Here is a 15,838-nt window from a genome sequence, read left to right as displayed (position 1 = left end):
TCCCTCACCTCCACACACACATTGAAACTATACTTCCGATGTTTACACATAATGTCGATCAGGTCTTTCTTTTCTCCTTTCCTTCTTTCTTTCTTCAAACTAAATATTCTAAAAAGTAGAGCATGAAGCAGAGACCATAAATGATTTTTTTCACACCTATAAAATTAACAGGTGCTCATAGGAAAACAGGAAAAGGATGGGCGAAAAAGAAAATCCCTCTCTCACTGTACATAGATGCAGTTACAGTTGATGTGTTTTCCCCCTTAGGTTTTCCACCCGTCTATCCTTGTAGCTCAGCCACTGCGCACAAACCTCATCCAGCTCAAGACCAAGACCTTTGACCTTGTGAGGACTGGTTCTCACAGCCACGGTACCCAGGATACAATCCCAGCCTTCAGTCTTCCTTAGCAGAAGTGGGTGGGGACATGGGAATCTGGAGCTACAAAAGGAAAAGGGAGGAAGCCACACAGGTCTTCTGGAGCCAGTCAAGACATTGGCTCAGAAAGTCGCATGCAATCTGGGCGATGTAAACGTATTGTAAGGCCGTTCACACACCCTGGCCTTATGGGGGATTTTCGTTGGCTCTGCTTTCCTGTCCCGCTGGAGTATTGTCCTTCCTCCCACCGCTCCCACCTCTAGCCTCCCCCTGCCCGTGCCATTAAACACAGCTTGGATGGCCCCCACCCTGGTCACTGACCTAGGCGCCACCATTAGCTCTCATAAGGACCTCTCTCGACCTGCTTTGCTTTCAAGGACATTCTCTTCACTGGTGCTGCTAGTGTCCTTCAACTCATGCCACCCAAAGAAGCATGCTTGTCCTGGATCCATCAAAACACTCCCCCATGCACACCCGCAACACACACACACACACACACACACACACACACACACACACACACACACACACACACACTCCTGGGTTACCCCTTGGGTCTCCCCCAATGGGACTCTTTCCCTTTAAATGTTTTTCTTGTAGTCTCTTCTCTTCCAGAAAATAGGAAGTAAATTCAGGAACTATGTGGCCAAAGGCAGTTGGTGAAGCCTGTGTGGGAGCCCTTAGATCTTTCAGGGTGGAGGCCATCATGGCACAAGGGGGCCGAGCGCCATTCTCTCCAGAGACCTTCAGCATGTTCCTAAGGAACACTGGTCAAGCCAGATGTCTGTGACAGAGGGATTTTGTGTGGTTTCTGGGCTTTGGCATTGTCCTTAACAAATTTTCAACACCAGGCTATAGAGGATGTGCAGCAGCATATGAATATGGACAGATTTCATTGTAAATTTATTGTGGGCGATAAGGAGTCGGGGAGGGAGGGGTGCCTCAGGGGAACAGAGACAGGGAGTTTTAAATATGAAAAGTAAAATATGAAATATGCATTATGTGCCACGCAACAAATATGATATGGAGAAGTTTATTATATGGGAGGATGGAAGAGCAGGGAAGTGGGAGGGGCACCCCAGAGAGAAAGAGAGAAGGGAGGGAGAGAAGAGAGGTGAGAGAGAGGAAGAAAAAGATATGAGAGAGAGACAGAGACAGAGACAGAGACACAAGATGGGTTTGTCGTTTTATATACTCCTTGGGCAGGGGCACACCTACTGGCAGGTAGATAATGACATCATAGGTTGCTAGGCAGACTAGGGCAGTATGCTAACAGAGAGAGAAAGAGTGAGAGAGTGCAAGAGTAAGAGAGACAAAGTAAAACAGAGATGGGTGGGTTTGTCCTCCTCCTCTTCCTCCTCCTCCTCTTCCTCTTCCTCTTCCTCCTCCTCTTCCTTCTTGTTCTTCTTTTGGTTTTTCGAGACAGGGTTTCTCTGTGTAGCCCTGGCTATCCTGGACTCACTTTGTAGACCAGGCTAGCCTCGAACTCACAGTGATCTATCTGCTTCTGCCTCCACAGTGTTGGGATTATAGGCGCATGCCACCACACCTGGCAGGCTTGTCCTTTTTATTCTGGCCCCCCGTGGCGGCAGCAGGTGATGCTGACAGAGATCACATCTTCCCCAATCGCCTCCTAAAGCCCTCAGCCCCTACTACTTTGGTAGAAGGACCATTTTAGTGCTTATCTAACCAATCGTTTCTCCATGGTTGTTCCACAGGATTTTAATAAGTGGGCATAGGGCTGACTGAGCCATGGTCTAACTACCAAAGTCTGAACTGAGACCTCATCTTTCTCCGAAACTTTGCCCATAAATCATTCTGAAATTCATGTGTTGCCTGAACAGTGAGCACCTACCTCCATATTTAAAACAATGCAGCATTTGTTTTCAAACTTACTTATCGAGAATGACAATGGTGTGACCCACATTTAAAAACAGATGCTTAGGGCCAAAGGAGTTCATCGATACCAGCATACAGACTGCACCTTCCGCGGCATTGCGTAGCCAGACCTAGCATGACACCTGCCAGAAAGCTAGCACTTAACAAATATTTGCTTAGTTCTATCTGTGGGTCCCAGAGGAAATGACAGCTGGGCCTGGGATTAAATGAATACAACATTGCCAGAGACAGCAGAATGACCAGAATCCATGGCATGAGGAAACAGCAGGACTGGGCTGCAGGAGCTTCCCTTTCACTAGGCTACTAGGTTAGAAACCCAGTCACACCGCGTAAAAGGCTTCACTTGGGCAGCTAAAGAGCCAGAGCTTTAGGCAGTAGACAATGAGCACAGTGTCTTAAGTAGGGTGAGGCACCATTGGGAGAGGGTTTTAGGAAGGGAAACTTGGCAGCAGCGATGAGAGGACCAGCAGGTAGGCAGGCGGGAGCTGCCACCTAAAATAAGGAGACTCATTAGGAACCTGTTACTGTAGTTATGATAGGAGATGCTGACAGAAACACTCAGGCTCTCAACCAATCATTGCTCTTTAAAATGTAGGCGAGAGAATAGTCCAGCAGATAAAGGAAGGGAGAACCCATAAGATCAAGCCGTACGGACACCAAGAAAGGAGCACAGGTTTCTACCAGTCATTCTGGGTAGGTAGTGACATAGCTAAAGACTCCAGATAGAAAGGAAGAATAACAAGGTTTTAATTACTCAGACACACTGCCCTAAACAGAGCTGTGGAGTGTCAAAATAAAAGTCCTATGGATTGGACACCTTCATTAAGTGGAATGGTGTGACTGAAGTTGGCCTGAGCTTTGTAGATGACCAGGAAGGTCTGAGTCAGTAGGGGGCTGAGGCACCTCATTACTGGATGTTCAAAGTCTAAAGGTGATGAGACCCAGTGAACGAAATTTTAGAACAAGTATGTGAACTATTTTCACTCTTATTTAGTATCTTACTGGACGGTAGAACAGTGATAAAGAGTAAGAACCCTGAGAATGGAGAATGAAGGCGTTAGTTACAGTTTCATGCTTATTCATGTAGAGGAACAAAATGAATTGCACACTCACTGTTGTTGTCTTCAACACAGGTTTTCTCTGTGTGTATATATAATATATACATATATAAATAACACACACACACACACACTGTTGTTGTTTGTGAGACAGGTTTTCTCTGTGTAACCCTGGCTGTTCTGGAACTTGCTCTGTAGAGCAGGCTGGCTTCGAACTCAGAAATCTGCCTGCCTCTGCCTCCCAAGTGCTGGGATTAAAGGTGTGCATCACCCCTGCCCAGCAAGAATCTGTATATTGTATATGAAGCTGACAAGAGAGGTTTCTAGAACAAGACCAATATAGTAATGCTATTGAAGTTTAGATATGCCAACGAAATATATTTGGATGATAATATTTTAAAATGTACATTTACAGTAGAAAACAACTTAAAGGCAACTAGAAATAAAATTAACAAGTATGTGGAATATCTTAATTAAAATCTTTAGCAGCCGATGAAAATGTTTTTGAAGAGAAGTAACTTCAAACAAGTGTCTTGTTCTTAGGGCAGAGCACTCTGCATGGCCATGGATGACTAGTTCAGTCAGTTCTATAGCTTTCTAGTAAAGTATCTGAAAGCAATTTTAACAATTTTATAAAATGTTTCTAAAATCTAATAGAAATTAGAGGGGGTTAGCTAGCCAACATGTTTTTTTTTTTTCACCAACATGTATTTTAAGATGGAGAAAGTAGGAAAATTTTCTCCTATCAGACATCAAAGCTAAAAAGTCTGACCAATGAGAACAGTATGATATTGGACAAAGGGGACATAAAAGATTCCAGAAGTATACAACCATGTGATAGAGACTTGCAATAGATACTCAGGTGTCTGAGCCCTTGGTCCCTAGTTGGTTAGGAGAGAGTATGGAGGAGGTGCAGTTTCCTGAAGCCTGCTTGTCATGCCTGTCGCTGTCATACCTCTCCACCAGGATGGGCTCGTATTCTTCTGGAACCATAAATCCAAATAGCCTTTCCTTCCACAAGCTGCTTTGATCATTTATTTTATCACAGTGACATATACATATATGTAACATATATGTATGTGTGTATCCAAAGGTGATATTATAATTCAGTCAGAACACTATAAACTGTCCAATAAGTGATGTCAGAACAAATAGCTTTTTATGTGCTAAGAGAAAACAAAATGTACCTTTCATTCATACTGCATGAAAAATTAATTTTCAATTGATTAATATCCAAAGGCTAAAATAAAACATTTCGAGATTTAAGAATAAAATATGATAGAATAAAATGTGACCCCCCCCAAAGGAAAGCATTATGGTTAGGATGCCAAGTGTACCCCAAAAAGACACTTATGATATAGGCTTAGTACCCAGGAAAGGAAGAGAGGAAGGAAGGAAGGAAGGAAGCTGACTAACATAGGAAATCAGTGGAAGGAGCTAAGCTGTCGCTGTGAACAGCTGTAAACATTTCTGGTCACCAGAAGCCTTTGGAACTGGTTTCTGGAAAGAAACTGGTAAAGTTTAGGGAAGTATGCAAAAAAACCCAAAAAGTTTAAAACCCTATTGGCAGAGCTTACAGACTGATTCTGGCATGAGCACAGAAGACCAAGTCACTAACAGGAATGGAGACAATAAAGATTGTCATCAGGTTTCAGGCAGAATAAGTGGCCCCGCTGAGAACTGGAGTCCAGGCCATGGGTGCCACATTCTGGCAAAGAATGTGTGTGCATCTTGTCAATGCCCTGAGCCTTGCAAAAGATGATGTACTAATGACTCTGGTAGAGGACATTTCCAGGCAGTGAAGTGTACAGGCAGTAGCATGGGCTTTACTGCTTACTTTTAGCAGATTTCTGGTGAGAATAGAAGCAAAAACACAGCAGGGAGTTTTGAAAAACTTAACGTTATTTTCCAGAAAAGAAGTGTGTTTCAAATTGAAGCCAAGGAGGCCATGGATGTTAAAGAGATTAACACTAAGATAGATAGATAGATAGATAGATAGATAGATAGATAGATAGACAGACAGATAGCTATAGATACACACACACATGTGCGCACACATATGCCAAGTGCTTTGTACTAGACAGTAAGAGGGATGCTCTGAGAGCTGTTGAAAATTAGCAAGACACTGTCCACCTCGGGCTCAAGGGAAAAGTTTCCTTTAGAAGACAGCACCTCTCGGGGACTCTGTTGGTTCAGGAATCCCTAGGAGGCTATAGATTATCACCCTGTGATTCATTTAATTTGTTCAGCCATTCAGACACTCACAGGCCACTACAACCATGACCCGAGAAGATCTGGCTATCCCTTGAGCTGGAACCATCCCTGTGATGCTGGTTTTATAGGCAGGCAGAGGCCAAGAGTTGTGGAGTCCTCAAGGCTTCCACCTAGCCTTCAAAGGAAAGCCAAGCACTGTGCAGCAAGGACAGTGTCCCCGCAGGGCACCCGTGAAAGGGTGATGTATGAAGCTGGAAGCGTGAAGCCAAGCTGCAATGGAGACCCCAGAAACTGGAAATGCCAGGACATAGAATCTCTCCCGAAGAAAGGTAAGGCCGCAGATAGAGCCGTACCAACTGAGTAGCTGGGTCCCAAAGGAGATAGACAGGAAGACCCTGAAAGTTTTCACTTTCACTTTTGTGTCATGAGTTAACCTCTTTGTGCCACTGTGTGCTCCCTCCATGATGCGCTGTGCCACCTGAAGGCCCAAATAACGGAGCATTCAGCCTTGGACTGAGATCTCCAAAACTGTGAGTCAAAACAGAGAGTTCCTTTTTTTAAGTGGTTGCTTTATCTCAGTGACAGTCATGGAAACCTGTTCATCATACTGTGGCTGAGTGACAGATGTTCTCAGGTTACAGCAGAAAAGACAGAGATCACACACACACACACGCACGCACGCACGCACGCACACACACACACACACACACACACACACACACACAGAGAGAGAGAGAGAGAGAGAGAGAGAGAGAGAGAGAGACAAACAGACAGACAGAGATAGACAGAGAGAGACAGAGACAGGGAGACAGAGAGAGAGACAGACAGACAGACAGGCAGTGGGACAGAGAGACAGTCAGGGAGACAGAGAGAGAGACAGACAGACAGACAGGCAGACAGGGGCATAGAGAGACAGTCAGGGAGACAGAGAGAGCAAGAACACAGAGAATATAAAGATAGTGGAGAAGAAAATGCCACCCAAGTGTTTCTCTGCTCCCCTGACTGTGTGTCAGCATCCTCTCCTGGACCAAAACAGAAGATGTAATTAGCGAACATAAACTCTTCCCATTCGATCTTGGCACCACTCACTGCAACCATGAGTGTTCTAATGGTCCCCTTTCCAGTGTCTACGAGCTTATCCCTGGAACAAGGGATTGAGGAGGATGTCTGCCTCCTCCACCACCACTATCCTTGTGCCTCTTACTTCTCCAGCAGAGCCCCGTTTGCCGTCTAGCCCTTTTGATAGGCAGCCACTGTACCAACAGTCAGACCAGCCAGACCCTCCAGCCAGCTTCAGAGCATAAATGAGTCAGTCTACGGGAAGGCCCAGGTGAGTGTGCTTTAAAATGCCCCCAGGTGGTTCCAATGTTCAGAGTTGAGAATCACAGTGAAGGGTGAACTGCATCAGAGAATGTCCCACATAATCTGCATCCGAATAGGGCATTCCCCAGGGCAGTCCAACACTCACACTGGTAGCCACGCTGCCAACTTCTATGCTGACAGAATAGAATTTCTACTCCTAAGATCAAGACGTGTAGTATTTCTCATCTTTCTTCCTTCTCTACCGGAACAACATGACATCCTCTTCCCATACTCAGATGGGAGCGAATCTCAGGATGTTTGTATAATCCAACCCAACTAAGCAAGTCTCTCCCTGTTTGTAACACTGGGTGCTTAGGTACATCAGTGGCTTTCACACTATGTTCCAGCACTTCTGAATTCTTGCAGGAAGATTGTTTTGAAAAAAAAAAAATCACTGGACCAAATGATTCAATGGTCTCTTCTTGAAGCAGCACTCTACAGTTGTAAAATATAGGTGGGCAGATTAATTCCACTAGAGTTTGCTGTCAACCGTATGCCTCAATGTCCACCAAAGACTATTTACCTATCGCCATTAACAGGATGTTTGTATCTCTAGAACATTCATGTGTGTGTGTGTGTGTGTGTGTGTGTGTGTGTGTGTGTGTTGTATTTTTACATTGGAGATGCAGTCATGGGGGTGAGTTTGTGGGGAGATTGTTAGATCATGAGATGACCACCTCACAAATGAGACTAGTGCCTTTTAAGGAGATGCCCCAGAGAGCTCCTTTTTCATCTCTTGTCATGGAAAGAGTCATCAAGAAGGTAGGCAACCACATACCTGCCCTCAGCCTTTATCACAGCTGCCATCATCTAGACCTTGGATTTCCTGGCCCTCAAAACTTCAATAACTATGTTTTTGGTGTTTATAAATACCTGCTCTATAATAGATTTAAATAAGTCTTTGCATTTATTTGTTTACTGATGTGGGCAGGGGGAGGGTGCACATGCAGAGGACAATTTAAGGGAAACAAAGAAACCCTGTCTCAGGGAAGAAAATTAAAAAGTATTTAGATGTATTAGTTTATTTTGATTTCTGAATAGGGATCCATTATATTAGATTATGCTAAAACATTTTAGCAATGCTATTATTGACAGATGTTGGTGTTGTTTCTACTATTTGCCTTTTGTGAATGATGCCATAATATTTTGTACCTATTTCCAGGTACACACTATTTTTTTTCTTCTGTGGCTAAAGCTTAAAAAAATGGGTCATTGGATATGTGTGGCAATTATAAGGTAAGTCCATAAATTCTTCAGTCCTCCTCCCTTTGGAAGAAAGAGGCTCAACCATACCTCTCACATGTGAGCTATAGTGAACAGAAGAGAAGTTCTGGTGTGTTCCATACAGTGCTACATCAAAGAGGGATTGCAGCTGTGGGAAACCATTTGTCATTTCAGAAGAACATCTGAGCTGGTCTTTAGAGAAATCTATACGGTGAGAAGCTAAGGCCTTCTGGGGGTAGTCACGTGACTGAGTCATAGTGAAAGCAAGCTCTCCAGCTACACTCAAGTCTGCTGGAAAGCTGAGATCTACAGTATGAAAACTCATACAGCTGAGCTTCTTTCACAGCCCTGACACACAGAAACAGCGAGGACATATATGTATTGCTTCCAGTCACTAAGCCCAGACTCATTGCTACTCACATGTTTATTATGCACTTGTTAACCTTAGCAGACATACCAAATTTTTTTGTTGTTTTTTTTCAAACCAGTTGTGTTTGAGATTCCTTGTTGTTCTAAATACGTAGCAACATTTAGAATAAACAGAATTTTCAGTTTTTGCTCCACTGAGTGGAGTAGCTAACTTCACTGTGGTTTAATTTGCATTTTCCTGATGACTAAGGAGGTCCACTGCTTGTGTGTGTTTGTGTGTGTGTGTTAACTGCTTTTTTTGTGGTAACTGGACTTTTGGACTTTTAGATATAAATTTTGAGATTTGAACATTTGGATGTCATTTGCTGCAGTCTTTCCTATTCAGTTTTCTATCTTCATATAAGGATTTGTAGGATGCCCATAGGCATAAAGTAAAAATAATCCTATTTTTAAAGACCTTCAGTTTTGTGGCTTGCCTCTTTGTTCTCTTACCAATACTGGCTGATGAGCTGACATTTTTTTTTTATTTTAGTGACAGTTAACATTTTTTCTTGTGTGTGTGAAAACGTCTTATTATATGTATTGACCTTGTATCTTGTGTCAGAATATATTTTTTGTCTTTTTTTTTTTTTTTTTTTTTTTTTTTTTTTTTTTTTTTTGGCATGGTCTCACCAGCTAGCCTCACTATGTAGACAAGGCTGGTCTTAGACGTCAGGATATCCATATCATGTTTAGCAAAATCTTAGAAAATACATATGGAAAAATAGGGAAGTTAATTCTGGCTTTATCTTAAAGATATAGAGAGCGAGAAAGAGTTTATCCCACCCTTATTCTTTAAAAAATGTTGGATAAAATGCAAGCTAATTAAACTTTTTTGAGCCCTTAAGAGAACTGAGGTCACAGAACAAAAAGTTTGACAAGCTGTGGGAAGGCACTGGCTCCTATCTGGGAACCTTGGCATGGGCTCCTGCAACGTCATCTAAACTAGAGACAATCATCTCCTGGAAATCTATTTATTTCTAATGATTTACTTATTTATTTTTATGTGTGGAGTATTGGCCAAAAGAGAGTAAGAGAGTATCAGATCCTCTGGAACTGGAGTTACAAGTGATTGTGAGCCTCCACGTGGCAGCTGGGAATTGGACCCGAGTTCTCTGTAAGGCCAGCAAGCGAGTGCCCTTAACCCCTGAGCCATCTCCCCGCTATTCACATGAAAACATAGAATTAATTGCTAAAGGCCAAGGGTGGCCTGTGATACGGTGACTTCACTGGTGCCTGCACCGTTTTTTGCAGAGTTTTGTTTGTAAGAATTCTAATAAGAGCTCACAAGGAAAGTCTAAGTAACCCTGAGAAAGTTTTTCCTCATTTAGCCCCACAACTTTTCTTGGCTGGGTGAGGAGAATGCTAACTGCCATCCTTGCCAAGAAGCCACCTCTCCCATTTGTCCTGTCTTATTCTGTCCCTCTGGAAAGAATGCTTTAGTGGCAAACACGGGTGGAAACAAGCATTGTATCCCTCAGCAGTTTAGAGATCCACTGCTACTGGGAGGAGAAAAATAGGGGGGAAAGTGTTTGTGCCTGGGAGAAAGGCAAGAACAGAGTCTACAATTACCGGTAAGTGTGGAGGAGGGGTGGGAACACCAGTGAAGGCTTCTAAGAAGAGGTGTCTGATTAGTGGGAGCCTAATTAGAATATGGGAGACCCTCCCCTTGCTGTGCAGGGTGCAGCTGCAGCAGGCTACATGGCTAGGTGGGAGCGTTCTCTCTGTGTTAGTTTCATTTTCTGTTTCTGACGCAAAGAAACCTAACAATAGCAACTTTGAAGAAATGCAGTTTGAGCTTACAGTTTGGAGGGACACAGAACCATGCACGAGGCAGATAATTAGATCCGTTGGTAGCTGAAAAGCAGAGGGGGCATGAATGCTTGCGCTCAGCTTGCTTGCTCTTTGCTGTTTAGTCTAGGACCCCACCCCGTGCAATGGTGCTGTACACAGTGAAGGGGGTTCTTCCCACCCCAGTTAAACTAACAAGCCCGTACAACCAAGTCCAAGAGCTCACTGAATCTACATGATCTCCCAGGTGCGTCTACTGGGCTTGCCTGCTACAGTGATTCTCGATCCACTCAAGTTGGCCGTGGAGGTTAACCACTAGAGCTTCTATTGGGAAGGATCGGAACAAAGAAGACCCTCCATGCTGCAGGATCTAAAGTACAGCGATGGTGAGGCGGAGGATGCAGAGCACAGAGCTGCACAGTGGCCCTTACAAAGAAGGGAAGGAAACACACAGCAGTCACTGCTCCACCTTCGAAGTCAGGATCGAGCCTGAAGCAAAAGGGATTTTTCTAATGGAACACTTGAAGTAGCTGCTTTGGGAGAGGCCTGCTGCCCTCATAGGCCCCTTGCCAAGTAAGGGGAGCTGCCAGGGGCGGAGCATAAGCTACAGTGTGGCCACCCCTACGCCAGGCCCCTACTGCAGTGTCATCTTAAGAGCCTGCCCTACGCATAGTCCTCTGAAACCGTGGGCTGTCCCAGAGGCTCTGTCAGCACTGTCTACCGCCTAGGTGGACCTGCCCAAGCCCTTACCGCTGAGAAGAAGCCAGGAAGGCCACCCACCCTGAAGATCTTGGTCTCTGAAAAGCAGCTCGGTAGCCGTGCTCACCATCCTCAGCCAAGGGAAGGAGCTGGGAAAGACTGGATCTAGCATAAAGCCTTGCAAAGGCATCCAAGTGGCCTTTGGACAGAAAGCTCCCCTGTAAGTGGTCCCTAACACTACACGGCCAATGTGAATTTGTTCTTACCCTTGTGAGTGCTGCACTACTCCTGTCTGGGCGCCCTGGAATGACCGGTCGGTGGGTGAGTGTCCTCTTTCTGGTGCTGTAGGTACCGCCCCATTGGAGTGATGCTATCCCTGTGTGACCCATGGAGACTGACGGCCTCCTCCGTCCTACTACTACACGAAGTGCACCCGGTGCCAGAAACTGCAGCTAAAGAAGCCACACAGAGGTGACAGGTAGAGCCCAAATCAGGGCGACCAACCAAAATGATCCCCTAAGATGCATCTCCAGGAGAAAGTCATTTGCTATGAAAGCCACCCCGTATAAAAGCCGCATAGATGACAGATCAGCCAGACGTCCAAACGCTAATCCATTCACACTAGAACCATAAAAGAGCAATTATGAAAGGGCCTCAAAAGGACCACAATAACAAAACAAAAGAAAACAAAACAAAAAACAAACAAACAACAACAAAAAAAAAACAGACAAAAGGAAAGGGACACTGACCAAATGCCTGGAAATAGCTCAAAATAAAAAATCAGAAGAAACATTTTAAGATTCAAAGGAATAGACAATTCAACACCAGAAAATACAACTCATGATCTGAATTTAAAAAACTAATCACAGAGTAGAAATCACAAGAAAGAACCAGATTGAAATATCAGAGCTGAAGAATTCAGTAGAACATCTATTTCTTTTTTTTTTTTTTAAAGATTTTATTTATTTTATGTATATGAGTGCTCCACTTGCATGTACACCTGCACACCAGAAGAGGGCACTAGATCACATATAGATGGTTGTGGGTTACCATGTGGGTGCTAGGAATTGAACTCAGGACCTCTGGAACAGCAGACAGTACTCTTAACCTCTGAGCCATCTCTCCAGCCCCTAAACATCTATTTCTTTAAAAGTATAGCTGACAACTTCAGCAAAAGCCTAAAAATTAGGCAGAAGGGTCTCTGAGCCTAAATACTGGTTCTTTGAAATACTACACTGGGTCAGATAACCACCCTAAAGAGGCCAAGGAAGAACGGGGTGCAGTTAGAATCATTATGGGATTCAAATTCTTTCTGGGTAGCACTGCAAATTGGGGACTCAGAAAAAAATCTGCAGAGGAGCTCAGAGCCAAGCAGACATTCAGAGAACAGCCCGGGCTGGAAACCTGTACACCAGCACTGGCATTGCCACAGTGGTGCTTGGTTTATCATTAACTCGGGTTAACCACAGCAGCAGCAAACTTAGAAGCCAATTTGAATGTGAAGCTGACAGAAATCCCTCTGCTGCGGTAATAATGAGAGACTCTAATCCATTACTGAGGGAAGCATTTTAAATCAGCCGAGGAGAAAGCCAGAAGTAAACAGATGATATCGGAACGACTTCTCCAGAACTTAATTATCTCTTAACCTGCTTATCTCGGCCAAGGTTGGGAAGTCACAGTGTCACAGGAGCTAGGCCACACGTTGAGCCGCAGTCTCAGAAAGAGAAAAGTTACATTACTAACCAGAAACTAAGATCCTGTCAGACTAAGTGGGTTGTGGGAAAATGTCTGAATTTCAACGGCAACAGATTTGGAAAAGACCGTATAAAGGTGAGTATGTTACCATATTGCTGTTTATTTTAAGAAGTTCTGGGAGTATTCGGAGGTGAGGTATGGAGAAGCAGCTCATGGTGTGGGGGGTGGGAGTTGGGGTGGTGTTGGGAGGGGGAAAGGGGGCAGGAGGAGGGTGGTGCTGAGAGACTGCATCTTTTCCCAGGTTCCTCTCCCTCGCTGGTTTTGCTTCCTGTTGCCGTGACTTGAGGAAACTCGCACCGCCCTATCCCCCCACCCTGCCACCCCCCAGGCTCCGCGACGCTGCCACGTGTTCCTCCTACCCCTGCAATGCTCTATGTACACAGCCCCGAGAGCACACAGCCTAAACTCTGACCCTAAATAATAATTCTCCTTCTTCAAATTGTTTTGTCCCCTAGTTCACACCGAAGCATACAGTAACCAACACAGAAAACAGTCACCAGAGGAGCAGGTGATTATTACAGCAATCCCCCAGTCAGACGTAAGGAATTTCAGAAAAATGATCGCGATCCCAGAAGCCCTCCAAGGTGAGGAATAAAACGCTGAGGGACTGGTAATTTATTGGTTGCTAAGGGACGCGAGCATCTTTAGGGGAAATGCTAACTTGCCTTTGAAGTATCCTGTCATTTTTGTTTCAGCTCAAACTTTTTTTGTCAGGGAGGGCCAGAGGGCTGAGGGAAAGAAAAAGTCAGGAGTAGAAAGAAAGAAATTAAGATGTAAAGGAACTGTGAGTGTGTTTTAAAAGGGATTTCCCTCTTCAATGTCTGCTTCAACTGCTTGCTAATGCATCTGTTTCTTCTCACCTTTCCTGTACAATGATGGTGTTTTCCCTCTATGTTGGTAGTATGTGTGTGTGTGTGTGTGTATGTATATTATTATTATTATTATTATTATTATTATTATTATTATTATTATTATTATTATTTTACAGAGGATCACAGATAAAAGTTGTTTTTGAATCTCTGAGGAGACTTTGAACCTGGCATTTTGAGAAAAGATGGAGCTGTGTGTTTATGGGGATTCATAGGCTAAACCGAATACATTTTTGCTGAATGAGATGAACATGAGCCTTTAGGGTCAGGGATGGAGTGTTATGGTTTGAATATGAGATAGCACCTAACAGACCCTCATACAGGGGGCTCCATACCGGCTGGTGAGCTTTTGGACAGTGACTAGATCCTGAGGGCTCTGATCAGCTCACTGGATCATAATATTAAAAAAGGTAAGAGGCAGCATCCAATACCAAGACACAGGAAGTAGGCCTACTTAGAAGGCAAACATCTTTATATGAACACACTGCCTTCATGCCCACCAGCAGAGGGCGCCAGACCATATTACAGATGGTTGTGAGCCACCATGTGGTTGCTGGGAATTGAACTCAGGACCTCTGGAAGAGCGGCAAGTGTTCTTAACCGCTGAGCAGAAGGCAGACATGTTGACCCCTGTCTTCCTTCTGTCTGTGTTGCCAAGTGCTCTCACTGCCACAATGTCCTGCCTTAATTCATGACTCAAAAGTGGGCCAGCCACCCTGACCTGACATTGCTGGAAGAGTGGGCCCAAATAAATCTTTCCCCCTTTAAATTATTCCTTTCAGGTGTTCGCCACAGCATTGGAAATTCTGATGAGCACAGTCCCTCTGATGTCAACTGACCTGTGTCATGTGGAGTAATAACACACCAGGTAGCGTTTTGGCTCATAACAGCCTTTGGTCATGTGGAGCATGTTATGCCGGGTCACTGCCTGATCTTGGATTGTACAGAAACAAGTGCCTTATGGGTTACTATTAATTAACTCAACTTGATTGGATTGAGATTGTGTCTGGGAGGGCATTTCCAGAAATGGTTATGCTCATGAGCATCTTGACCTAATAGGCAGGTTAATGCTTTCATGGGTCCATAGTATGATGCCGTTGCTGGGAGACCCTGAGGGTGTAGTTTAGAGGTATATCTTGCCCCAGCCTCTTTCTATATCATCCTTCACTCTGTTTTCTGTCCCTTGTGAGATGAACATCTTTCCCCACTTGCTCTCCCACAGCCACGGTGTTCTACTCAAGTGCACGAGGCTAAGGAGTCAAAGACTGAGCCACGAGTCAGGCGTAAATTACTCTTCCTTGAAGTTTTTCCCTCTGGCACTTTGGTAAGAATAATAAGAAAAGTAATTAACGCAAAGTTCTTTGGCAGGACTCTTTTTTTAAAAAAAAAAATCAGAATACTCAACACACACTTCTTTCTTATTTCCCCAAAGGAGGGGTCACCGAGCTGTACTGCCCCCTGCTGGACTCCAACTCTTCAGGCGCAGCACCCACCCATTTATTTTTTCTCAGCAAGTATCTGCACTATGGTAGGTCCTGTCGATGCACTAAGGCACCCATGAAGGAAACCAAAACCTTATATATACCCCTCCCCCGCAAAATAGGAACATTAGATGCTTGCTCCAACCTTCTCCCTGAGGGCGAGTCTGTTGCAATGCCTGTCTGTGTCTGGTGGGCTGAGGGCACTCTGGGGCAGCGGACATCGCTCTGCCAGTTAATGTTCCCAGCGTTTCCAGTCATTTTAAGTATTTCAGGTCCCCTCAGATCTGTGAGATGGACAGGACAGAAGCCATTTCCTCACACAGCCATTTCCCCCAAATTACAGCTCTGCATGCATGATCCACCTTTGTTTCTCCCCAGGGAGTATCCAAGTATTAGGAATTCTCTCCATCTGAGTGGTGCTGGACGAAGGGAAAAGGTCCTCTGGCTTTGATCTAGCTGAGTTTGTGCTCATCTGCTGTGAAGGGGCCCCTTAACTGACTTCCAGATTTCTCACACAGAGAACTGTGAACCATGGTTTATAATTATTGTGTCTACAAAGTGAGTCCAGGACATCCAAGACTACACAGAAAAACCCTGTCTCAAAAAAATTAAATAAAAACAATAAATAAATTTATTGTCGTCATCATCGTTCTCGTCAGTGTGTGTGTGTGTGTGTGTGTGTGTGAGAGAGAGAGAGAGAGA

General features: G+C 44.4%; 1 long non-coding RNA gene across 1 annotated transcript; it reads left to right on the top strand.

The window, feature by feature from the left end:
- Positions 1-14,435: 14,435 nt before the first annotated feature.
- On the top strand, positions 14,436-15,198 carry LOC127192665 (uncharacterized). Its single transcript, XR_007831068.1, has 3 exons — positions 14,436-14,523; positions 14,878-14,979; positions 15,088-15,198. It is a non-coding gene; the product is annotated as an uncharacterized LOC127192665 (long non-coding RNA).
- Positions 15,199-15,838: the final 640 nt, after the last annotated feature.

The sequence above is a fragment of the Acomys russatus genome, chromosome 8 (assembly GCF_903995435.1).
Source record: "Acomys russatus chromosome 8, mAcoRus1.1, whole genome shotgun sequence".
NCBI lineage: Eukaryota > Metazoa > Chordata > Mammalia > Rodentia > Muridae > Acomys > Acomys russatus.
Note: the sequence above shows the minus strand (reverse complement) of the source record. Positions and strands in the feature narration are given on the sequence as shown.